Genomic DNA, 26,484 nt, shown 5'->3' with positions numbered 1-26,484 from the left:
GACAAAGGTACACTTGCACATCTAATCAACCATGTAAATACCATAGCTGTATTTTTTTTAAAAAAAGTGGTTTTGCAAACATTGCTCAATTACAGTGTCAATAGTCCTTCTTGCCCAAGCTAATGGCAAGCAGAAGTTCCACCAATGCCCTTGAGCCAGTTCCATGCTCAAGGCCCATCCTCTATTCATCTCCCCCACTCATCACTTCCATTTTATTACCATCTCTCAGCTCTGGAACAGTTCCTCAACAAATAAAACTTGCTACTTTCACTCACATCTAGGGCTGAGTGATATGGCCTTAAGGGGACGTGAAAAAAAATGACTTTTTAATGTTTATGTATGCAAATAGTTGGGTATCAGGGGTGCCTGCCCACTCATCATCGTGTCAAATTTAACAAGAGTGCGGGTAATTAACATAATAACCACCCAGCCTATTCTTGGTAGCTAGGTTGGCCAAAGTTCCAGATGAAAAGTTATTTTCTTGGTCCACACACTGGCTGTCCGGGATTTGCTTTATTTCTCCTGATACCAAATAAGCCTTGAAACTTTTTTTTCTCCGCAAGTTATTTTTCCAAGTACCAACATGGAGTGGCGGTTTGGTGCTCTGGGCTTGCCACCCCCAGCAGCCTCAATGAATTAAAATACAGGATGCAAGCGAACATTCCCAGTCCGGTATATGTGCAAACTACTTCAACATTGGGCAAACCAGGTAAAAGCACTTCTTTCCACCTTGCTCGGGTGAATGGGGAAAGGGGACCGTGTCAAAATGCCCGTAGGAAGGAGATAAAAGATAAAGCATTAAACCGTTTTCGCCGTTTCAGTTTTCCGGTGCCACGTGACACACTGATGCCCACCATGAGTTTCCTCTCGCCCACTATATAAGACCTTGAACGGTTTTGGTCACGTCAGCGGTTATCTGGTGCAATTGCTATGCCTAGACCCCGAAAATGCTTCTTCCCTTCAGATAGTCCGGTGATGTGGCCGCTTGACAGCGCCTCGTTGTCGGCTGTGCGTGCGTGTGTGTGTGTAAACGGTGAGAAAGTCTGAAGCGCCTGGAGGGAGAATGTTTTTATTTATTTTTTAAAGTTCAACTTGACAGCCAACGTATGAACCAGGGCTTCGGGCTGGCGTGGCGCTTTGAAACGCCTCATTTTTACTCGCGGTGCTTACATTTTCACAGTTCAAACATATAGTTATGTGTAGACATAAGAAAGTTGCTAAATAAAGTGGTGTCTGGAGAGTGGAGACAATGGCTTTATTTTTCACAATTTTGAGGCCTCATTTTATAGCCTTGGCAATTTTTTTAATCATTGAAATTTGGCAGGCTTGCTAACGACACTATTCTTTTTTGTGTGTCAAATTTAGAAGACGTTTTTCACTTTAGATGGACTCTAAGTAACTGAAACATCTAACTTGAGGCTAATCAGCTAAATCAGTATCATCATCAACTATCTAGTCACTCTACAGCTTGTTCTTTGCCAACAACTAATTATGCTAAAAAACAAACAAATATTATTTACCAAGTTGATGAAACATGAATTTACCAACAACTGTTAATCTATCTTTAATCAACCTGCTTGTCAGGTATAATATACTGTTGACGTGTCCAACCATGTTTTTGTAGTTATTTGTAAAGCTCATATTGGATTTCATGCACGTATCAATACACTGTATATTATACACATGGACATTTGTTGCACAATTTCCAGCATAACTGGAATGCATGATATCATCAGTCGTATCTTTTGAAGTGTGATTTCTATCACTCATGTCCCATGTTTACATATTTACAGCATATAAGAGTGAGTTCTGGACCTCTCAGCACCACTAGCAGCTGTGAGGCATATGCTGCTGTAGATGGACCAGATGTCCTCTGCACAGTCACAACTGTTTTAAGAACAGGTGTGAGTGTATAAGGATACACTTTAACCTCAACCAATTCATTCATGTATGGTATGCTTTCTTGATACAGTGAGAAAGTTGTTGAATCGCGGTTTAGTATTGAATCTTTCATGAGCTGCGAGCACCGTCAGGTATCAATCATGTGATAAAGCAATATGTCCCATTACGAGCAACTATAAGTGAGGTTCAACTACAGAATACTTAGCAATCACTTTTTTTTTTTTTTTATCTCTTAAAACACATCGACAGTAAGCGGTGAAAGGGTAAGCGCACAAGGCAAAGCAGTCATCAGAGCTTTGCTGGGGATTTGCCACAGCATGGAAGAAGAACACATTAAGCTAATACGTTGTAGATCGATGTGCAATCTGGTGGGCTCTTCAACTACCCCCTGCTCGCCAACCCTCCAAACACTGTCTTCAACCTCAGCTCACTCATGTATCAAGCATCCAAGGCTTCCTGAACAATTGTGATCGGCCCTAAGAGATTGTAATGCGTTCTATAACTATTTTGGGTTCTCTCTACTCAAGGAGCTCTTATTTGAAATATGTTCATCTTTGAACATTAGCTGAAAATAAAAAATAAAAACAAAAAAAATGCTGCTTTCATTGGGGGATTTTTTTTTTCTCTCTCATTCACTGTGTTGTTCAGGGCAATTTATTTTATTTATTTATTTATTTAAACTATTAATTACAAACCCCAATTCCCATGAAGTTGGGATGTGTAAAGCATAAATAAAAACAATATAATAATTTTCAACCTATATTCAATTGAATACAATACAAAGACAATATATTTAATGTTCAAACGGATAAAACTCCGCGACCCTTGTGTGGATAAGCGGCTCAGAAAATGGATGGATGGATGGATAAAACTTTTTTTGTGTGCAAATATTCACTCATTTTACATTTCTGCTACATATCGTGTCCAGTAGAGTTAGAGTTCTCTGAGCCATTTCCCCCTTACTGCGCATGCACAAACTACGTGAACAGCCGTATAAACTCAAGTGTTGTGTATCCATACGCCCATGTCTCTTTCTTGAGTTTTCAAAACAGATTACACACAGTAAAGTCACTGATGGTGTAGTGGTTTATTTTTTATACTGAGTTCCATGCTGGCAGCTTAGTCTGAGTGACTGTGCAAATGCAAGTGTGAATGCGTGTCTGTCTGTATACTGTATGTTCCCTGTGATTGACTCATCCGTGGTGTCGTTCATTTTTTACCAAACGTCAGCCAAGCTCAAACTCGCTGCGATCCTGAATAGGATTAGCAGTGCATAAGAAAAGATGGAAGGACACCTCTGGCTACTCTGAGTTTGTAAAAGCAATCAGGTTCCAATAATAAGGTCAACTCAAATGAAACTCATTGCTTTCTTAGGAATGACCAATTTTGAGACTTACTTTGCCTTTACAAACATAACTTTTTAATATACAACTAAAACTGAGACGTGTCTTCAGTGCACCACAAATCTCTGAAGCAAACGGACAAGTATGAGACAGATTTATTCCGTCAGTGTTTGGTACAGTATCTTCCAAAATGCACAGATTGAATGGAACGACCAAGAGAAAACCCCTTTGCTGTCATATCTGATGTTGGACCAATCACCCCTGCTTTTTCCCGCGGCTTTGTCAGTAAATTACAGGTAAAATTAAAAGAAATAATCACGTCTACCCTCATACTTCCTTTATGTGCACTTGAGGAGCCATGGGCCTACTACTGGTGTTGGCTTCACATGCACTCGAGAGACATGTAAAGATTCATTGGGGGGATGGAGACCACACGGCCGAGAGCAGTCCATCACATTTATGTTGTTGTTGTTGGTGCCTGATCTTTTTGCAGACAACAGACAACACGGGATGATGAGAGCGCAAAACAATAGGCTTGCCGTTCTCTCACCTCAGCTACTCACTTGCAGATGGGATGACGATCAATACAGTTAGTGAGCTTTAAAAGAGCCAAGAGAGGAAGCGCATTTACGGGTGAAGGAACGGAGCGTTTGAATTCCACTCTTGCAAAACAACTATTACTGCAATGGTATTTTAAATGGTATCTTTAAATGCATCTTTTTTGCTTATTAAAGTATGTTTCTATTTTACACAGATAGTTGACTTGTGGGTGGGCTACATGAGCATGTGCCAATCACTAGATTTTTAACCTTCTAATATTACTCTAATGATGCTTCTTTCGTTCAACATACATACTCAATAGAGAAGTAAAAACTCAGCTGTCCATATACACCACAAGGAGCTACAGCACTATTTTAAGGACAAAAATACATGTATTCTGGATAGAAAGGGTAGGGTCAACCATCAGTACAGGCACAACAAAAATATGTATTTGTCTTCATTATATTTGAACAGAACAAAGCTAAGAAAGATGGGTAACATGTACACACATAGTGATCCAACAGGAACTCAGAACAACAATCACTCAAAACTCAAACCACGTGCTGGAACACAGCTGGGGATAACACAAGGCCAGGGAGAGAGCTGACTGGTTGAAACATTGATTGTGGCATGCCAAGCAGATGAGATCCGTTGAAATGGCCATCAGTAATTTTGAATCACACGATTTTTTTTTTTGTGCCGTGTACATAGGTCCAGTATAATTTTTTTAGTTGGTGAACATGTATTTTCATGTGTTATAGTAAAGCAACTCAATACTCTTCTGTATTACATGCCCCAAGGTCTTCAAAAGTTCATCTTTGGAAGACAATTCGAGATTTTTACTTTATGACAAAAAAAAAAGAAGAAGATCCGAATCATACCCCTAAATTGGCATTGTTCCGTTCAATAACGTTGGGTTTACAATCAATAGAAAATATAAAGTGCAAATGTGTCCCAAATTTCTTTGCTGGCTCCGGTGGAGCTTTCCGGTGATTAGACGAAGGCAAAATGACGAGGGTCAGAAAACAGATTTAGTTCAAGAAAATCTACATGTACGCACAATGTGTCATTCATAGTTGCATTGAACCTTCTGTTTGCACATGCTGTCCTATTTATTAACGAGCCCTCTGACATCTGAAGTCCTAGTGATCATTTTGACGTCTGATCACGTGTGAGAGTGTCTGCGCCCGACAAAACAAGACATCCATAACGGTGCATTTGCGATAAGTAGCAGCAGCCCATTTCCTTTCACATTAAACCCTGGCCAGAGGGAAATGTTTTTTCCGTCTCTCGTTCTGCACAACTGAGTACTGTATTCATCTTTCATCTACCAGCGACTTGATCAATTATGCATGCAAGCCAAGCACGTCTTTCTTGCTAAAAAACATGACAGAATCACATTTTGATACAGATAGACACCTTGCTGGTTGATTAAAAATAAAACTATTTCAACATTAAGCTTACTTTTACCATTGAGAACCAACCATGGGATTTCTAATGGTTGTAAGTCAGACATCTTATCGTTATTATAACTTAGAGTTATGGCCTAACATTTAAGTCATAGTAATAATAATAATAATAAACATTCAGATTTTTAAATCTTTAATCAACCAGTGAAAACTGCACCGCTAGCTCAAACCAATCTTTTACCATGACTTCATTGACCTATTCAGTCCTTAACACTTGATAAGACACGTAATATCAAAATAAATTTTTACCGTAGGTCCAATAAACCACAACATGCAGACTTTGTGAATGCCAATATCAAATACATTTTAATAGTGTATATGATTCCACAGTTTCCTCTCTTCTGTGTTGAACCTCCATGTTTGGAACCTGGGAGTGAAAGTCTTCTCCCATTTCTTATATTTTTCACTTTAGTATTTCTATTATTCAGTGGAACATCTACTGTCAAATGCCCCTAAAGTTGTATTATTAAACCTTTGATTAAAATCCATCCATCCATTTTCGATATCACTTGTCCTCATAAGGGTCGCGGGTGAGCTGGAAACTAGCTGTTATTGTATCAATCACAGGGCACACGTGAAAGAAATCATCCCTACTCAAATTCACACAGTCTGTAACCTATAGTCTAACCTGCCTTAATATGGTTTAAGATTTGAAGATGGGATTTTCTTTTTTTCAAAAATCCCAACAAATCGGAAATCAAGCAAGATCACATAATCGACTGTGTTTGCCCTCAAAGATTTCACACCTTTGTTTTAATGCATTTAAATGTTTTTACCTCAGAGTACCTGTAATTACAGCGCATAGCTCCAAAATGAAGGCAAACTAAATTCTCAAGAGAACTGATTGAAATTAAAACATTAAAGCAAAGTCCCGAGAAGATTATACAATAAATGCCAACAGGACTACACAGTCGTAGTATGCAATGTTTTACTTTTTATCACATTCAATCCAATCAGCACATTCGCCACAATTAAAGCAAGTGAAGGATGTACAGTAAAGAGTAATTATATGAAGCTGTGTTTTGTAGTCAGGTGTATTTTTTTTAATAACATTTTTTAGGGGGTCGAGAACTTGTCAGATCTTTTTGTTTTTGTCTAAACCAGGGGTCACCAACCTTTCTGAAACTGACAGCTACTTGGGTACTGTTAGTGTGAAGGGCTACCAATTTGATACACACTTCTGAAATAACACATTTGCTCAAATGATTTATAATTGTATGTTATTATTAATAATTAATTACATCCATTATGTGAAGACTGAAGACTTTTAATTTTTTTTAATTTTTTTAAATGATCACTTCTACAACATTCCGAGGAAATCACAATGGCTCATCACTGATGAGCCATTTTCTGAACAGGCTACTCATGAGCTCATTGGGGGCTACCTGGTGCCATGATAGTGACCCCTGGGGTCCTACCAAATTTATGATTGTAAATGATTACGCACAAAGCTGACCTGGAGTCAGAGGAAGAGCGAGGGATGGATGCCCACAGACCCAGCCTGGGATTATACTTTGAAAATAGATCATCACAATATGCTGTTAGAATATTTCGTTTGGCTTGTTGAAAGTGTATTAATTATCTGATTCAAATACATAATGGTTATCTAAGTTAATTTCCCCTCAGTGGGACGAAGAAAGGATTAAAGTTATTGCCGTGCTTGCTTTCTCCTTCCGTCCGAGCATTTATTATCTTCCCAAAAATATGTGACACAAACATGGCTCCCCAATTATATTGTGTTATGGCTTGGTCTTGATACACGAGACGATGTTTAAAATCAGCAATTCCCCCCATCATTTTGGGGGATTTTGAAGAGGCTTTATGCTTGGTCACTTTCCATTTTTTTAAACTATTTTCTATTAGATATTGATGCAAACAGTGACCCAAAAAAATTAATAAATAAAAATAAAATTCACCCCTATAAAATACAGATTATTGAGGAAGTTGGAGATCATTTTAGAATTGCATTCCAGTGTTCAGCTACATTTAGCTTAAAATGTAGTGCTTGACAGATTTTTTTTAATTAAAAAAAATGAAAGATCCAAACATGAATTTTTAATCATAATTGAGCTTGCAATTTATTTTTACCCAGACATAGCTATTACCATAGATATTAGATGTAGTTTCAGAGAATGAGAAAAGTAGTCTCATTTTTATCACCCCCCTGTGCTCTACTATGGAACATCCATAGTAGAGCACAGTCTGTGGTCAATTTACATTTTCTTGATGATATTTCCAATGAATTGCGACGCTGTAAAAGGCAAGAGGGGAAGTCACATGGTCCTAGTAGTTTGGTTTCAATTTTGCTGCATTGACATGAGGCGCCATGGAAATGGAAATACTTCACAATGCTCCTGCCAAGGAAATACTTCCCCCATAAAAAGCATTTTTGCATTCTTTATGGCCAATTAATTAACTAATAATAATAAAGTGTGTCAGTTGGTGGCTAGCTCGATATTTTGATCATTAATCCAGTTGTGGTCAATGTAGTTTTACATAACTGCAAACTATAACTGGAGGTAACATATATTGTGAAATAAAGTGAACCTCTCCAACAGCATCAGTCAAACGTGAGCATTATCTTTCTAAAGGCAGATTTTTATTTTTTATTTTTTTTTATTTTTTTCTTCTCCATATAGCTTTTGCACTGAATCTTGTGTACCTGCACAATTTCTGTCATGGGTTGGTATACTGTACTCTATGTGTTCCAGCCTAGCAGATGAAAAATGTTGTGTCGCGCACAGCATTACATCTGTCACACAAGTGTAGATGAGTCAGACTTTGAATGGAGGGCCTGCCATGGGAGAATTCATCCTAATTGGGGTGGTGGCAGGGGTCCATTGCATTTATAGTATTTCGTTTTGGACCCAGGCATCATGCATGCTGAAACTGCCATACAGCATTACATGATGGCAATTTGGAAAGTTATGGATGTAACAAATTAAATGTTGCACAATAAAATAATAGTTCACTTCAGGAAAAAAATGGTTGTGTTTAGTTTATCATCCTCTTTTTCTTCAAGCTAATTTTCAGGCTGCTGACCACAACCTGTCAGCCAGGATCCTTCCTCATCACGATTATGTCAAACACAGGTTTCCATTAAGGGTAGGGGTCCTATCAAACATTAAATTGCGCTAATACTCTGCGTTGGGCCACTGCCATGGAAATATGGACTGCCGTTCATACTCAAAACATTACGTCAAATTACTTGTAATCTCTGGATGACTGCTGGTAATGAGGCCGGGTGGTTGTGATATTCACAGCTAATGGCTTTTCCTTTCATTATCATCTTCCTGAGTGCACAGAAATTAACTTGTACTTTCAATACAGGATGCGGATGTCAGGTGTGGAGGTGAATGGTTCTTCCAATAAACAAGAGAAAGCGGACACTGAAAAGTTAGAGCATCTTTTTACAGAGTTGGAATAAAAATTCTCAACCCGACTCTGCCTGTCATCCCTCGTGGGCTCAGATGTTCTTTCTGTCTCCGCGACCTCGTGTCTTATCAATGAACCCTGTGTGAGCCCTCAGTGGCAGCAGCAGGTTACTTTGGCTGACAGCACTGTGGGAGGAAGCAAGGGGGAATATTCAAGCCAGTTATATTGCAAGTAAAACAAGTCATAAAAATTGCAATATTATGGGGATAAATTTCCAATCCTCGAACCGTCTCCTTAGTATAAGATTTTGCTGATAGTGAAATAGTCAAGGTTTTGTCACTTTAATGTGCAAACATTTGGCTCTCTTAATGTGAAATAACTGCATGGACTGAAATGGTCTTTAATTGAAAATTGTTTATTTACGTGGGATAAATTCATTGAGATGCAACATCTCAATTCCGAGGGCTTCCCACGTAATAACAAATATAACAGACAGGTTTATGGTAAGCAAGAACCTGAAGAGCCAAAAAGGAAGGTACAGGATTATTATTTGCTAATTAGGCTTTTCATCTTGATCCAGTTTCTAACAATTTAATTTACAAGTCTGATATCTTGTTCAAGCTCCAAATTAAGAAACGTTTCACAGCTGGAGAAAAAAAATGGAGAAAAATAATTCCTGCTGTGTATGCATAGGTTTCAACCAGTAATTGTTGTGCATTTTAGAGAGCATTTGTGTGTTCGTGTGTGTACGTGCGTGTGTGTGTGTGTGTGTGTGTGTGTGTGTGTGAGAGAGAGATGCCATTTACACATGCAGTGAAGACAGCACAAATGAGCAAAGTGTCCCTTGAACGGTTTTTACTTGTGGACTAAAGCATTGGTTTCTCAACTGTTATCACCCTGGGACCCGAGTTTTTCTATTGTCGCTAAGTCGTGACTCACTTACAAAAGTTAGGAACAATAAGAAACATGTATTGTTCAAAAACAGCCTTTGAAAAACTGAATATTATATTTTTAAATATAACTACTCATGCTTACATGTTAAAAGTGCCTTTCAGAGTAGCCTTTCGTGTATGGTTTCACAGTTTCCAGGTTCCCGCTATTGCCATCATTTTCATTGATTTAACACATACTGGTAAATCTAGAGGTGCCACGGTGGCCGACTGGTTAGAGCGTCAGCCTCACAGTTCTGAGGACCCGGGTTCAATCCCCGGCCCCGACTGTGTGGAGTTTGCATGTTCTCCCCGTGCCTGTGTGGGTTTTCTCCAGGCACTCCGGTTTCCTCCCACATCCCAAAAACATGCATAAATTGGAGACTCTAAATTGCCCGTAGGTGTGCATGTGAGTGCCAATGGTTGTCTGTTTGTATGTGCCCTGCGATTGGCTGGCAACCTGTTCAGGGTGTACCCCGCCTTCTGCCCGATGACAGCTAGGATAGGCTCCAGCACGCCTGCGACCCTAGTGAGGATAAGCGGCTCAGAAAATGGATGGATGGATGGTAAATCTAGAATCCACTGTAGTAGCCACGCTGGACCCAGTGTACGCAACCTTTGGAGCATCTTTCCAAAAAGATGTTATCTAAAAAATATTTTAGTTTTTGTGTATTTTGGCTGAAATAATTTACAAATAGTTTTTTTTTTTTTTTTTGCTGTCAAATGTCAAAACATAACATTTGACCTGAACACTATGTAAGGGTTGAGATGGTAAGAATTGTACCAGTCTTATTCAACAAAAATGCTTTTGTGGTTGGGAAAGATATTAATGAGTCACACAGCCTGGAAAAAAACAATCCTCTAATCAAAATGTGACTGTGATTCATGATCAGACAATTATTCTATCGACAGACTACTCAAATTGCTTAGTCTGTCAGATCAATGTTGTTGATAAATGGAGGTTTTGCTAAATCCTTGATTTAATGCAGTGGCCGATGGCATCTGAGAAGCGTGGTGCCAGTTGACTGAGCGCCACAGTGTGACAAAGTGCAGCTGTGTTACAGTGGAAGCACGGCGAGCTGATTATTGAATGGTCTGCGTCTCTGCTTTGTCACACTGCAAAGCAGCGATGGACAGGTAGATAACATATAAGCTTTTGGCGGCAGTCTATCGGATTTCGGGAGAGAAATCCAATTACCACATCATATTGCCCTGGGACTTGAGAATGTGTCAGCTCAGCCTCTTCACATCAGGGATGTTTAGAGGTGTCATGAAGGGCAAAAATACACTTTATAAAGCTAAAAACAAGAAATCAGTGTACATAAATAGTGTCTTTAAGGTTTAACTTCATTTGTGACTATAAAACATGCCAAGAAATATGGCATTAAGTACTGTAGTTAAACGGCAGGTTCAAGACTTAGTGTGATTTTGAGGGCTGAGCAATGCATTTTAACATTGAGTCACCTAATTTGTCACTGTTCATCAAATGAATGACTTTAAATCACAGAACCTTACCTGAAGTTGAAATCATGGAATTGTGCTTATCCAATACAGGTACTGTATATATGATCGATTTTCAGAAGATGACAACCAAACCTAAAAAAATTAAAATCATGACCGATACATACTGTATTTACAATGGTGCCTGTCAGGTATAGAATGTAAGATGTTTTTTGTTTTTTTAAACAAAAAATGTTCAAAAAATATTCAGTCATCATGGAGACAAATGGTAATGGGTGTTTGCTTTTCTGTTGGAAGTGATACATACATGAACAAGGCTAGCTCAAAAATGGCTAAATATATTTTTCTAAAAGAATCTATGGACTTGACATTTGAAAGGAAGAGCCAACTGGAAGCTGAAATTTAAATTTTATATATTTATCACTAGTATGTTCATCATCATCATGTTTCAGTATGCTAACAGTCAAATCGACACCCAGCAGTTGACTGAGTCAACAACGCATAAGAGAGAACTGCTAGTTCTCACGATTCAAAACTGAAAGCTTGTATTTGTTTTCGGATAATGATTCATGACTGCTAAACTAAATACTATATATATTTTTCAGGCCAAACAAAGTGTTTATTACAGCATGTCAACCATGTTTGGTGAGTATGTTGCAGGAGCTCATCTTTGTTTCTCAGTGTATTGCAGTAAAGGTTTTGTGCATGCCAAATTTAGGAAATATATCCATCTCAAGTTTCCAACAGATATTGTCTTACTTGAATGGAGCAGTTTGCCATAATATTATTTATTCAGGACACACCTCCGGGTGTGAAATAAGCATATGATTATTTTAAGATAATAATGACAACTGGATGAAGTGATAGACATCCAACACCTGACTCAGTGTGCACGTTTTGGCACATATATATATATATATATATAAATATATATATATGCTTTATTCTTCTTTGCTTTATTCTTCTTTTCATCAATGCCGCCATGGTGACAAGGTATTTATTTTACTTTTAAAAGTATAGTCATCTCTCTATTTCCTAATCTAAATTTGGTTCTACAGCTGATTGCTTTCTCAGTTATGCTGATAAAGCTGTGACATCAAACAAAGAGTTCCATTTATAGTAGTATGCCCCTTGGTCATAATCTTTCCATAAAGCAATGTTTAAATAATGTGACATTCAAGATTCCTTATCATCGCTTAACTTCAAACATTTTTGCAACTAAATATACTCCGTGTGTGGAAGGGGCGCGGGGTAGGGGCGCGGGGTGGGGGGGTGTAAGATTCATCAAAGGCAAATGGGTCCCAGGAGTATCATTTTGATCACTTTTTTAAATGAAACAAGTACAAATAAATAAAGAAAAAGAAGTGCATAAGAACTGGATAGAAAATAACATGGCCGTGGTTACTTATTGAAATGAGAGACAAGCATTAAAAAAAAAGAAAAAAAGAAAGAGGATTAAAACAAAATGAAGGTTATGAGAGCTGGATAGAAAAGAACATGGCCTTGGACTGATCTCTGTTGGTCACTGTTGCTATGCCTACATGATTGAATTTTTCCTGCATCACATACAAGTGTAATTTCTTGATAAAATGTTGAGAAAAATGCAACTACATCATGGTCTGAGGTTGTGAGGCCCATTGGATGTCTCGCCAAATTCCCTGAAAAAAATTAACATTGGACCAGACTTGCGTACTTTAATGTGTATTTACTGAATGAATGATTTATCAAAGTCAAATTATTCCACATGAGTAGACGTGGACTGTAGGTATCCAGTTGACCTTAATTCTCTTGGTTTCTCACCATGTGTGGCATGTACAAGCATGCATGTGATGTGGGTTGATGTTTCCTCTGCTGTCTTCCCATTCACGGAAACAACCAAAATGATGTTATGGCTTCACACTGCAGTCTTAATGGATCCTTGCCCTTTCTTGATCTGTCTCTTTAATAAAACCCAGTGGACAGATTATTTTACTAAAGTGCAGACAGTTCAAAAACAAACTTATAGCTCTGAGAAGTCTCTAGTAATAGTATCCTTTCGCGAGGTCTTATTGTATACACACATGGACAGGCAGTTATCATCTCCCTCATGAAAATGCTTTCTGTATTTATTGGTAATGTAACACTATTTTTCACAACAGACATGGAGACATCACTGTATCATACTTGCATTATTAGAAATAAATATATTTTAAATGATGATCAAAGGTGCCAAAATGGTTGAGTTTTGTTTTGGGATACTGACAGTTACATTTAAACAGAACCAACATTAAAACAAAACAAATACAAGCTTATCATGGTTGTCAGCCATGCTACAGTATTTTTTTTAAATTATTATTTAGGTCTGACTGTAATGCTTTGAGATCAGAATAAATAAGGGCCAAGTAGGATATTTAAAATTTCAATGTAAATGTTATGTTTCAATTTAGGCTCAGTGGCAGCACTTAGTGGTTGCCACGTCTGTCTCACTGTCGAGAGGTTCTGGGTTGTAATCTTGGCTTGCGTGAGTTATGTTATGTCCAACCCAATGTTTGATCTGTCTCATTTGTTGCAATGGTTGATGTTGTTGTGTCAGGGCCGTGTGTTATTATGTCATGAAGATTTTCAATGAGATACATCTTCAATGTTGTAGTAAATTGAAAATGATGTATGTCAGAAATATGATGTATGTCAGAAATATGTTTATATAGAAAGATTTTGTGTACATAGCCTACATAATGAATAATTTATGAGAAAACATACTGAAACAAAGATGTCTTTAGGGTGAAAAATTATAATTGTGTTCTTAAACCTGTAGTGCACGACACTGTGATCATACAGGATGAAAGATGAGTAGGGGTGGGGAAAGAACAGGCATGATAAATGCCATATGAGACAAAATGAAAATCATGCATTTAAAATACACAGCCACCTTTGCTGGATGTAAGACATCCAGTGAAGACAATGTATTAAAAATCTCATTTAAAATATAATCATGCAAAGTGTCTTGTTTTTTGTTTAAGTGTTTTGTGGTACTGGCACTGCATGTTGATGATGCTCTTCTTCCTTTTCCCCTCAAAATACATGACCCTAAATATGAGAAACAAATCTCATCCATCCATTTTCTATATCGCTTGTCCTCATTTGGTTTGTTGGTGAGCTGGAGTCTATTACAGCTGACATTGAGCGAGAGGCGGGGTACATCCTGGACCAAAGCTGTAGAAAACAAAGTCTGGACAGTGACATGCTCTGTCGCCATATGTCACCCAGTTTGACATAACGTCACTATGCAACTCAATGCAACGGAATTGACTATTTCCAAAATGTACCCTCTGTAATGGATCTTTTCCACAGAAAAGATATTATATAATAAAAAAAATAATGTATTATATTTTAATCTGATGTTGTTTTATTATTTCAATCTGGCATTGTCCTTATGGGGCTTTTAGGAAGTGATGCATATACGCATCTTGTCTGGGACGAGCGGAACAGTCTACAGCAACACAACAAACTATTTCGCCAAAAATCGACTTAAAAGGGTCCAAAACTGTCAAAGGCAAACGCAAGGTAATGCTGGGAATGGAGAGCCTTGATGACAACACAGCGTCCATAGACCATGTGATGTGAATTTAACCAATGACAGAGCAGTGCACTGAGTTCAAAGAGTGTCCAGAATTTGTTTTCTACACACATTCACATATAGAGAAGAAAACCTACACAAACATGGGGAGAACATACTAACTCCACACGGGAAGGCCGGAGCCGAGATTCAAACCTCAGAACCCGTTAACTGTGTTGCCTGCAATGCAGTTACATATCCTGTTTCTTTATATAAAGAAACACACTAAAAATGCAGAATGTCAATCACATGTGACATGTACTAACCTCCCCTTTGAATGCTGCTTACTCAGTTTTTTTGTACTCCCTTGCTGCTTATCGAGTACTCTGCTTTATGATGGGGTGGCATCAGGAATTTGTGGAGAAATTTTAAAGAAAAACATGTTAGTTCACACCTCCCTCGCCTACACTGCACAGTGACATCCATATGGCGTGTCCAAATTTGTCATTAATTGGTAAGCTGTGGAGGTTGTGATTGGTTGGTTTAGCACATTTTCCAATCACTTACCGGGTTGTTACTTTGTATTATTTCTCTTCCATGTACTGATTACCTTTCCAATGTAAAATGCCATTGACCAAAATGCAGTGTGTATTTTAAGGCCCACTCGACTTGTTGATGTTTATTTGTGATTCTTAGTCCTGTAAAGTAAACAATCATGACTCACCTGAAGCAGAGTGCTGCAGGCCAATCGGCATGTTGCCACCGGTTAGTCACATAAATTTTACGCACCTTTACATCAGCATTTAAAGCATGGTGTGATAGGTGGGAAAATAATTTGAGGTTAGTTAAGAGGGAGTAATTTCCCCACAGAAAGCCAATTAAGACGGAATGCAAAGTGAAAGGTACAACTGCTGCTTAATTGAACATAACAATCAGGCACTATGAGCCCCATTTTTTCTCCCCCCCCCCCCTCACTCCCAAGCGATTCTGAGTGGACAACCCATTAATGGAGACAGACTATTCCAGTGAGACCGTTAAAATGTCTCTGAAAGAAGGTTGCTGCTGTTTTTGTTAATCTTTCCACGCTTGACTTTACATTTCTCATTATTCTCCATGTGGAGGCAGCTGGTTCAAAACAATATAGTGCAATATTTTGACCTCATATAGTGTCACACAATGTGCAAAAACACAGTTACCGATGCGTCTGTGGGGACTAGTGTCTTCAGCAGAGGTAAATGTTGATATTTCCTGTGTGACATACCATGACAGACCATTTCTTTCTTTTTTCCATCCTACCGTGAAAGGAGAACAAGAACCTCAAGACTGGCAGGTCAGCGTGCACTTTCGTCTTTATCAATAATTCATTATGCCTACTGCCTCTATTTGAACCAGTAAGCTGAAGAATGACACAGTAGGGCACTGAGCATGTTGTTGTTCATACATAAACCATAGCATGCAGTAGTTGGGGAGGCGATGGAGTAGCTGCTGTCCAAATTACTGTGTGGGTACTAACTCTGCTGTTACATCCGTGAGTGGAGTCTTCCCTTATGCCTCATGAAAAGAAACAACAAACCGGTAGATGTAAAAAGTCAAAAGGCACCTGTAAAATACTAGGTTTTCGTGCTGAAAAAAATAATGAGAAAAATAAAATGTATGTCAAAAATTCATTCAGCGGTTGTATATTACTTTTGGAACCAGTGATTGTCATTCCGTTAGAAATTTGCTGGAACCGTCCTCAGTAGTGCACCTCAAGATCATCGGATGTTTTGGCCATTACCACTAGACACCCTTACTAGAGGAAGGCCCAGCTGCGGTTAACAATCAATTTTGTTGTGGTTGGGGTTAGGGCGTGTGCTGTCCTGATAGGGCTGATAGGGTTAGGGTTAGTGGGATTCATAATAACGCCGCTACGTTGAAGCAGTGGCAGTTTGTGCAGTTCCCCCTAACACAGTGCCCCACCCCCGACCCCTTCTTTGTGGCACCCCTATGAATGGATTTACTTGTACCAACGAAGTTGTCGTGTGACTGGACTATTATGTAAAAACTTTTGGTCATCCTCCCCACCGTTGACGAAATTGATTGAATGGCTCGTATGCAGCAAGCAAGTTGTTTCCTGATTGGACTTGTGTGGCAAAATTTTCTGTCCCTCTGCCCCCTCATTGACAAAATTGATTGGATTACAATCTTGTGTCTGCAGACCCCCCAACCCCCAAAATGGGTCAAGAACCACCACTGCATTAAAGTCAGTTACTTCTCTTCCCGCCCGGAAGCAGTAGGGTGTATCCTGTAGCACAGTGGCTGTGTCCTGTGGCCAATCATATTGTAGCGGGGGCGTGTCCTACCTCGAACTCGAGTGGAAATCATAATAATGCAGAATAGATGAACAAAGAAACATTATATGTTGTAAAAGTAAATAATACTTTTTAAAAACAATATAATGAAATTATAAGATTTCCCGAAGCACTCCTGATAATATCTCACAGCACACTAATGTGCCTGGGCACAGTGATTGGGAATGATGCAAACATCTGTTGTAGGTCTACTGTCACAAACACATTCAATTGGACGAGATCCAAATAAACATGTAACCTGCGTTCTCTGCACAGAATGTGCAAAACGGAACGTTTCCCGTTACAAAACAAAGAACAAGAGAAAAGGTAGGGAAAGAGTCACATTCTGAACTGTGACCCTCTAAATGTGATGAGTTAATTAGCTGCCGAGCACGCATCTTCCCTAACGTCCTTAGCTTGTCGCATCGGCATGGTTCGCTCCAATCTGGGCGTCCCACAACTTTAGTCACCTCAGCGGTCGCTTGACTGTCTCACTCGTGAGGTGGAGGGAGGGAGAGAAAAAGGGAGGGTTGCGGGGAGGTGGCCACCGGGTGCGATGCTTATAAATCCCAGATGTAACTTGATTGGCTGCCTGTGAGTCAGCAGCGCCAAGGTCTCACCTCTCGACGCGAGCGGCGCCGCGCTGCGTGGCCGCTCACACGCACCGGCGGAGCAGCCCACGTACGGAAGGAGGCGAACTATATTTCAGCACCGGAGCTGTCCGCTGCTCCTTCCAACTGAAATCTTTAACACCCCCCGCCACCCCCCCACCTCGACCCCCACCATCTCGTATCGCGAAGCTGCTTCTGACCATAAATTCTCCTCTCCGGGGTAGGAGACGAAGGAATAACAAACTGTGCCATTTATTCCGCAAAGGCGCGCAGACTTCGTCGTACGAGCCAAAGTCCTGCCATGCTGCACGGCCCAGTTCAGTGATCAAGTCCAAATTCAACGTCATTATATTGCCTTTAACGGTGAGTCCACACACACACACACCTTTTCTAAAAATGGTACATAACAAATTGTAATGCAGGGTGGTAGATGTCATTTTGCCGAGGATCTTGCAGTGAGCCAGACCGTTATAAATGGGTTCAAAGCTATAGAGTCCACCCACGCCAGTAGGGTTAATTATTGGACTGTAACATACATCCAGGACCAAGAAAGTGGCCAGTTCCCAAGTGTAAAAGTCAAATATCGAGGCAGTAACCTTTTAAAGGGGAAACCCACTGTACTTCTAGGTACAGTAATATACTTTTGTTCATAGAGAGCACGGAGCCACTTTGCAGATTACTTGAAGCATAATTAGGTCAGCGTGCATTTGGGTATGGATTGTTTGGCTTTGCATTCACAGTAATTAGTTCGAGAATTAGAGAGTGGGTGCATCTTCTTTTTTACTTTGTGTTTTTTTGTTTTTCTTTTTTTTTTTTTTTTTACAAGGGCATGACCTTCTTAGTTGTACAAATGACGAGAACTTATATCACTAATGGATAGTTGTGTGAGTGGATTCAGCTGCGTATAGAAAACACAGTGGCTTCTATCTGAAACAGTCCTTTACGTTTTGTCATTAGTCTTTTTTCTCAACACCATTTTGTTATCTTCTTGCCCACATTAGTGCAGAAACGAGCCAATTTCGAGTCTTGCCTCAGCGTGTGACAGATCCCCACAGTCTGAGCCGCCTTCGCTGTTGTTTTTTGTCCAACTTTCTGTGAGCTGGCACACACATATGCTCGGCACTGGCAGCGCCTGAATGCCAATCTCAATCTCTGAATGCCAATGTCTCTTACTCTACACATGCATTGAGATTTAAATTCCTCTGCCATTCTTGTTTTCATGTGTTTTCTTTGAGTTGCTGTCTCAAAGAGACACACACACACACACACACATATATATATATATATATATATATATATTGTAACTATATGTAGGGTAATGGAATACATAACATTAGTATGGTGTAACCTCCAAAGTCAAACGCCTCAAATCGTGCATAACTTAGTACTCAGAGAAATCAAACAAAAGATGAAGTTCAAACACTTCTCGTGCGTGATGTAACACAAGATGTCTGCAAATCTCATGTGACTTCATCTCACTGAGCACTGAGCTCCACACACATTTGAGTTTTCTTTGTCTTTTTTGTTTTTGTAGTTTTCTAGTGAAGGCAAAGAGAAGTGTGATACTGACAGTAGAACTCCAACATAGGAAAGGATCTGGCTCAGTACAATATAAGCAATACAATACATTCAATATCCCAAGGCTTTAATAGTTGCAGTAATACCTATAATGTAAAACAATGGTTAACTTTGTAAGTTTATGATAGTTAGGAAGGGTGAAATGTTACCTAAAACATTTGATCATTGCAACGGTTTGAGCCAAAAAGTAATTATTATTTCCTCGTGGTAAATTTGTTTTGAAATTAGAGCATGGAAGTCAACCAGTATCGCGGAAAAAAATGGTGCTCGGCTTTGTAGGTTCAGCTGTAATTATGCTTTTTGTAATCTTGTGAATCACATGAGTGAACCATGTGTAGGCATCTTAAATTCAATTCATTAAGCTCTTCATGTTGAACAGCACATACAACTGCATGTTTTAAATGTTCGGAAATGATTCCCCTTACTCATTCACTGGAAGGTTCTGGCTAAACTCATTAGTGTAATTAGTTTCAGGTCTCCGCTTCTGTGGTCCGTGGGTCACGTCTGTGGCTAAAGGGGACGGATTCTTTCCCATGAAAAGCTACGCTTTGTGGGGATTCCATTAAAAAAAAAAAAAAAAAAAAGCCCCCCTCCCTTTAAGGGAAGGAATGAAAGGGAGCGTTGGCTGGGATTGTAATCAGCACATACCAGTGACATCCAACAGCTTTGGGAAAGGAGTCATAAGCATTGAGCCAGAGCAACAGTGCCCACTGTGCCCCCAAGCATGATTGCAGACTTTTAATCCATTTGACTTTAAATCCATGAATGCATAACTGGATAGAGCCTGTTTTGTTATTTATTCGCAAGTAAGGGAGCTGTGAATGAAAATAATGAGCAGGAGCCATTGATGTTGACCTGTCAACCCTGAAAAAATTGGACAAAAGTATGACATATTTTTGTCTGACTTTATAATTGTGCCTCTTCCTTGTGAAAAACAGAACACACTGGCTTTCTCCAAAACACAACATGTTCAGACTACTAATGACTGAGGTCAATACTAAACTAAAAAGAAAGTATCGTCAAGTCAGCTGGCCGGTACCCATATAAAATACTGCTTTGTAGAGGTGATATTTTTTTGGGTTAGCAAATACCTGTATAGTTCTAGCTGTGTATAACCAATAAGGTTTGCGAAGTACACTCTTGTAGACTGTGCTTTCGCCTGGGGGAGAGAAATGGGCTCTCACTGCACCCCGATTTCTGTACAGGATATGGAATGGAAAGTAATCATTTTAAGGCTAAACCTCAGAAATTATTATCTGTTTGTAAAGGAGTTTAAGATGATCTTGACATATGATATTCAAGGCTTAGAACGGTGCACAATTACTGTAACTCGTTAGAAGAATTGTGTATGTCGTCACACTCCACAAAAAGGCTCAGTTACTGCCGTACTTAATGTTTTGCCTTGGACCGTTTTATGTTGATGGACAAGAAGTGATTTTCATACCAATTTTTACTATATTTAAGACTGTACTATTGCATTGCATATCATCACGAGGCAGAAAAAGGCATGCTCAGTTACTGCCATATTTACTGGTTTGCTTGTAAACTGTTTGTTTTATATTGATGGTCTAAAAGTTATTTTCATAAAAGCATTTAGTGTCATCTTACTACTGCGTTAGCGTAGGTTTATTTTGACTGTGCCAGAGTCTAACGTATGTACAAATTCGGGTCACGTTACCACCTTCTGAACGGATCTCTGTCATAAACTGTGAACCCCGTGTACTGTACTACTCAACTGAATCATAAAACTTGACAATGTTGACCTTGTACAACATTAATTATGTTGAATATCAATATTCAAATTAACCATGTTGTTTTAATACCAGCTATGCTGCATCATATTTTTAAAAAATATATGTTTCAGACAAAAAGAAACAATAATTTTTTTATTTGGCAATGTGACGATGTGAAATTTTATTGAATTTTTGTGAGGATAGGCTTGTCATGACTGGAAACTATTCTTTCGTTTTTCGAGCTGATTTAAAAAACACCCTCTATGAAATTGGCACCCCCCTGGATATGCTTTGTGGGATTGTACCATATACTGCATTACTTAATGAAAAAAAAAAAATCTTAAATTGTATTTCATTTCATCATAAAATGCAAGCTCTAGTACTATTCCAATGGTAGAGTGGCGTGCGAAGAGACGAGAAAAATATCTCTCACAGGATGAGAAAAATAAATGAGAGGGATTTGAAGAGTTCTCTGGTCACACCTCTCTTTTTAATTCATCAATATTTAATAACAAAAGATTCTCCTGAAAGCACCGTCGCCATCAATTGCTGACAGGACTCAAGAGGCTGAATGCATATTAAACCTTCCCTCTCCCACTTGTACTTTACCTTCTCACTAAAGTTTGTCAGAGGAAATGGCAGAGCATATTTTCACAATTTACGAACACTCTATTTTTATTCAGGAAAGTGTTGATCCTGTGTCAGAATAAACCTGAGATTTTGTAAGCAGCTTTGAAAATAACATTCCCAAGTCAGGATATGTCAGAATCTATCAGACTTAAGGAGTGGCACTATCTTCCTTCCCAATGCTTTGATCTTTTTTTAACCTGAGGCATGTAAATCATTCAGATGCATCTGGGATGGGGAGGAGAACACAGATGTCAAGTTTGATAGAAATTGCCTTTGTCTTACAGAAATATTTTATAATTTGTGACTTTAATAACTCTTGAGCCTCAGTGATGTCACTTATTAAAAGCATAATGATTATTTGGAGTGTTGTATCTATTAGTTATGGTACCATTGTGTCTAGTGTTGTGTGGGTATGCCAACCTTTAAATCAGTTTGAGATACCTTAATCACACCTTCGTCCTTTATCATTTTGTTTTGCAAACAGTTAAAAGTTTTGCTTCTTTCATCATTCTAGATTTCATGTTTTTTTTTTATCATTGCACATCTTTCATGACACCAGACCACTAACCAACATGTCAACAATTCCTATTAAAATGTACAAGTGGATAAATCAGGTCTTTGAGCCACTAAATCCTAATAAAGGCTAATTTTGAGCTAAAAATAAAGTAGAATAGCACTCTGATTCAGATATTTAAATTTCGAGTGTATGTGTTTTTGCACCACGCGTACCATCCAAGTTTCATTTAAATAAACTGTGTAGTTTTTGTATAATCCTGTGAACAATCTGTCACACAACAAATTCCGATCAAAACAGTACTTCTAGCTCTTGCGTTAGATGGGGAGTAAGAATGTCTTCAAACAAAACGAACTCTATGAACTTAAAAGGGTTGTAGCTCTGATCATCACATTAAGTTTGGAGAAAACTGAATGAATATCTGAAACAGGAAGTGCGTGTTCATGCACAGAGATTTGGAATTAACTAAGTGAATCCAACTATAATCTCCTGTTGGGATATTAATCACTTTGGTACTTTAGTTAAAGGGTGGATCTTGACACAGTGCATTGATCAGTGATTTTTTTTAATCAATTGTGTTTTGAAGCAATTTAGGCAAAATAGAACTGAATCTGAATCGAAGTGGTAAAGTGTGCTACTTTGCTACAACCAGCAGAGATGCTGTTGATTCAGTCTTAACCAACGATTACAAGTTGATGCGAACCCCATCAATACAGGAATGCCGAAGATTCAATATCATGGTCAAAGAATTGTCACTTTCACCCCATAACAGTCCACCGTCACCTCAGCTAGTTCAAATCACTGTCAGATATCACTGGAAAAATGTGACTCTTGGATTTGGACTGCCATTTCTTAGACGGAACAAAACAGACAGTTGCCAGATAGTTCAAATTTAAAAGTGAGAATAGAATACGGAAAAGGAAAATGTTCTGACTTGACTTTAGGCCGCAGTGGAGATAATCCTAAATCAAATCAGTGTGATTTGACATAGAAAATTGCTGCAATAGGACAAATATGCGCCCATTATCTTTCAATAACCTTTTGTCCAGGTTTTTTAAACGTTTTAGTGGTACATGTAGTAGACATTTGAATTCACCCACATCACCAAATTTTATGATATGTCTGTATTTAGTGGCTGTGACTGGCTACCAACCAGCCAGCTCAGGGTGTACACCGCCTCTCGCCCGAAGTCAGCTGAGATAGGCGCCAGAAGACCTGTGACCCTAGTGAGGATTAATTGTTCAGAAAATGGATGGATGGGTGTATTTAGAGGCATATTGTTGTTGGGCTAATTTAATTTGCAATAAAATGAGGGGCATTTGGACAAAAATAAATACAAAGGTCTATCCAATTGCAGTGACCAAAATTGCATCCTATTCTAAACGGATTTGTGGTAGATAGCTGTTTTGGAGAAATTCCTGCAATAGCTGAGCAGCATAAAGCTGCTGTCAGTTCAGCATCGACAAGGCTTAAAGACGTTACGCTTGATAGGTGACAAACTGACAGGTTACTGAACTCTAACAAACGAAAAGTATCAAAGCAAGGCGCTGACCCATTTGTGTCAGAATAAACTTTGCATGGGGGGGGATAAACACAGAGGTCCTATTTAATATTCAGAAGTTAACCTGAAAATGACAAGGTCCTGTTTGTTCAGCAGATCCTTCCGTCATCATCTCCCTTGTCTACGCTGTGTGAAGAATACAAATGGTTATCTTCCCTCTGACATTATATCATTCCTGCTCCATACATAAGTAATGCATAAAATGGACAAATAGTGAGATTCATTAAAAATGAAAATGTTGATGCATGAATTTATTCATGCAGAACACAATGGGGGGAAAAGATGCTTAGAACCTTTTATATGGTAAATAAATGATTCAGAGGACAGAAGATGGACTTGAGAAAAATTACATTCTTTTTTAAACACTTCCTGTTGACAGCTTGCAAATGTCTCACAGTTTTTTGTTATGTTTCTCATTCACACTTGCTTTATATTAATTCATCATGAAAAGCTTACAGTAAAAATATTTTTTTTTAAAACTGCACAGCATACAGCTATGGGAGTCTCAGAACAGTATGGATAATAAACAGAAGCATTTTTAACGTGTGGCCTTTAAGTCAAAGCCAAAGCATCCATCTTGCATTTCATTGAGTACAAGGAGGCTGATGACAAGCATCTCCTGGCAGGCATCTCTATTGTCTGTTTACAATACTGGTGCCAAGCTTTTGTGAGAAGACATACCGAAGGCCTTATAATTATCACTGCTGCTATTATGTACTTAGAGAAGATGTACTATTTGAATAGCTGCCATTTATTCTCAGTGGCGTATGATACGTTACTACTTACCAAAAAAGGATGGACTTTGGCCCTTTGTGTCCAAACAATGCTTTGCTAGACTCCGTCTCAAGTTGTATGGTACATTATGTCACTCAGGAAGCTATACATGTTGATAATCTTTGATGGGTCTGATTTGAATCAAACAACTCTTACTTTAGCCCAAAATTGGCAGTAACAAATACAATCAGAACATCCAACAATACCCTGAGCCATATATTATTTCTGTTCTGTGTCAACCATTGGAATTGCTGGAATTTAGCTTTAGCTTAAGTTTGATGACTGCCTACTTCTTCTTGACATCATCGATCAACTTTACCTGTCTCTTACTATTGCTGCCACCATCACGGCTAACTGGTGGCTTTTATTGTATTTTAGTGGTATATACAAGTGCACTCAATAGAGTAATCGAGGCAATTTTCAAACTATTACACTTAGCTAATCCCTGACCGCTTCATAGCATCTAGCCCATATGTAGCACACAAAGTAATTGACACTGCCATAATGACTGTTTACAGACTTCTCATTATGATCTATTGTTATGGAATAATGTGCAGAGATCTTCATATGGACTCTTAACAGCATATCAGTTAGTCATAGTAAACTGAAAAACATCTGAATCTTAATCTTATGTCAAGTGTGTCGCATTATTCATTATGTGCCACACAGCGTAATGTGTGACTTGGCAGGTAGTTTGGGGTAAAGTAAGAGAGGGTACATGACCTGATGCCTGAAAGAAGAGAATATATTCTTAGTTTATTTTCAAGCTGTAAGGATACTGTACATTTTTAACACATTGTGCAAATTACGACTTTTTTTTCTACAGTGTGTCAGGTTGTGAAGGTACTATGCCTGTAATGAAGAAACATATTCGAAATGTTTTGACAATCAATTTGTTTGACAGAAAATGAGTAATCAAGTGGCTTTTTTTGGAAACCTAAGGAGCCGAAACCTGTGCCGACGTTTTTGTCATACAGATGGGTGTTGTCTTTTCTGTAGTCTATAAGGTACAAGAGTTCACTGGCAGCCTGGGACCAAATGAGGGGCTTGTAGGATATTAGAGTAGCCCAGGAGGAAGAGAGTGAGAATGACTCCCATTTCACTGCTGATAGATGAGATTGAATTTCATACAAGCACTTATGTGGGGTGAAGATGGATTGGATTGGATTTCAGAGCACAGAAACATGTCCCACAAGAAGCATGTAATCAACTTGAATCCATGACAGCGCCTTTTTGTTCAGTAATAGAATTCATTGTCTCACAGAAGTAGAAATTAGAATAAAGTATGAGCACTTTGCTGAACATCATAATGTAATTACATTTACTTGAAAGACATCCGTCTTCCTTACCACCGATTCAATGCAGGGTCAACATGATCTAGACAACACAATTTTAATAATGCAATCGAAATTAAGCATGCCTTTACATGGAAAATTATCCTCGTATGACAGATTAATGAATGCTGCACATCCTGAATAAATATGCAAATTGCAGTCATCGTCTGACCCTTGAGAGAGTCTATAGTTGAATCAGATGCCGTCAATCTATACACTCATAACAAAAATGTATACACAATTTAATGAGATCCAGTACAACAATATATATATATATATATATATATATATATATATGGTTCAATAAACAAAAGGACAAAAAGTTTCTCGGCTAGGATTTACTGAACCCTGATTAAATCGCTGTCTTCACCAGGGAAGTCAGTTTACCTACTCTGACCTCCAGGTTGAAGATAGTTGAGAAGGGCACACCAGCAGTATTCCCTGGCCAGTTGGAAATTACTTTGAAGAGGGAACACATCAAATTAAACTCCTCCAGGTTATAGGTGTCACTTTATTTGACAAAAGAAAGTGTGGGAAATGGAAGAATTATCTTAAAGGAATAACGGATTAAAATCTTGGGTTATTAGGGTCAGTTCTTACCCAATAAAGATGACAGTGAACTGGGCGTGATCTTCAAAGCTGAAACCGTGATAATGTGTCCGCAGATGTTGAAGAGATAATTTATAAAATAGCAAGCACTTTTAAAGACTTAAGATGTAGGACAGATTTATTTTTCCAAAGGCATGTCAGAGACGATAGGAATTAAATCAAAATATGAACTATTTCACAAAATAGATGTGCTGTTATTTATTCGTATTGTCAGATGAGTGATGAAGTGTTTCAAATAATTGTTCTATCATTGTTT

The 26,484-nt window shown here is 38.6% G+C and overlaps 1 protein-coding gene across 2 annotated transcripts in view; it reads left to right on the top strand.

The window, feature by feature from the left end:
- The first annotated feature begins 17,486 nt into the window (after positions 1-17,486).
- Positions 17,487-26,484, top strand: part of phf24 (PHD finger protein 24) — a 30,210-nt gene continuing 21,212 nt past the window's right edge. For both annotated transcript variants that reach the window (XM_061698504.1, XM_061698503.1), the window contains exon 1: positions 17,487-17,858. The gene's annotated coding sequence lies outside the window, so the exon portion shown is untranslated. The remainder of the gene's footprint in view (positions 17,859-26,484) is intronic.

This window comes from Phycodurus eques, chromosome 15 (genome assembly GCF_024500275.1).
Source record: "Phycodurus eques isolate BA_2022a chromosome 15, UOR_Pequ_1.1, whole genome shotgun sequence".
Taxonomy (NCBI): Eukaryota; Metazoa; Chordata; class Actinopteri; order Syngnathiformes; family Syngnathidae; genus Phycodurus; species Phycodurus eques.
The sequence above is the reverse complement of the archived record's forward strand: the minus strand, read 5'-3'. Positions and strand labels throughout refer to the sequence as shown.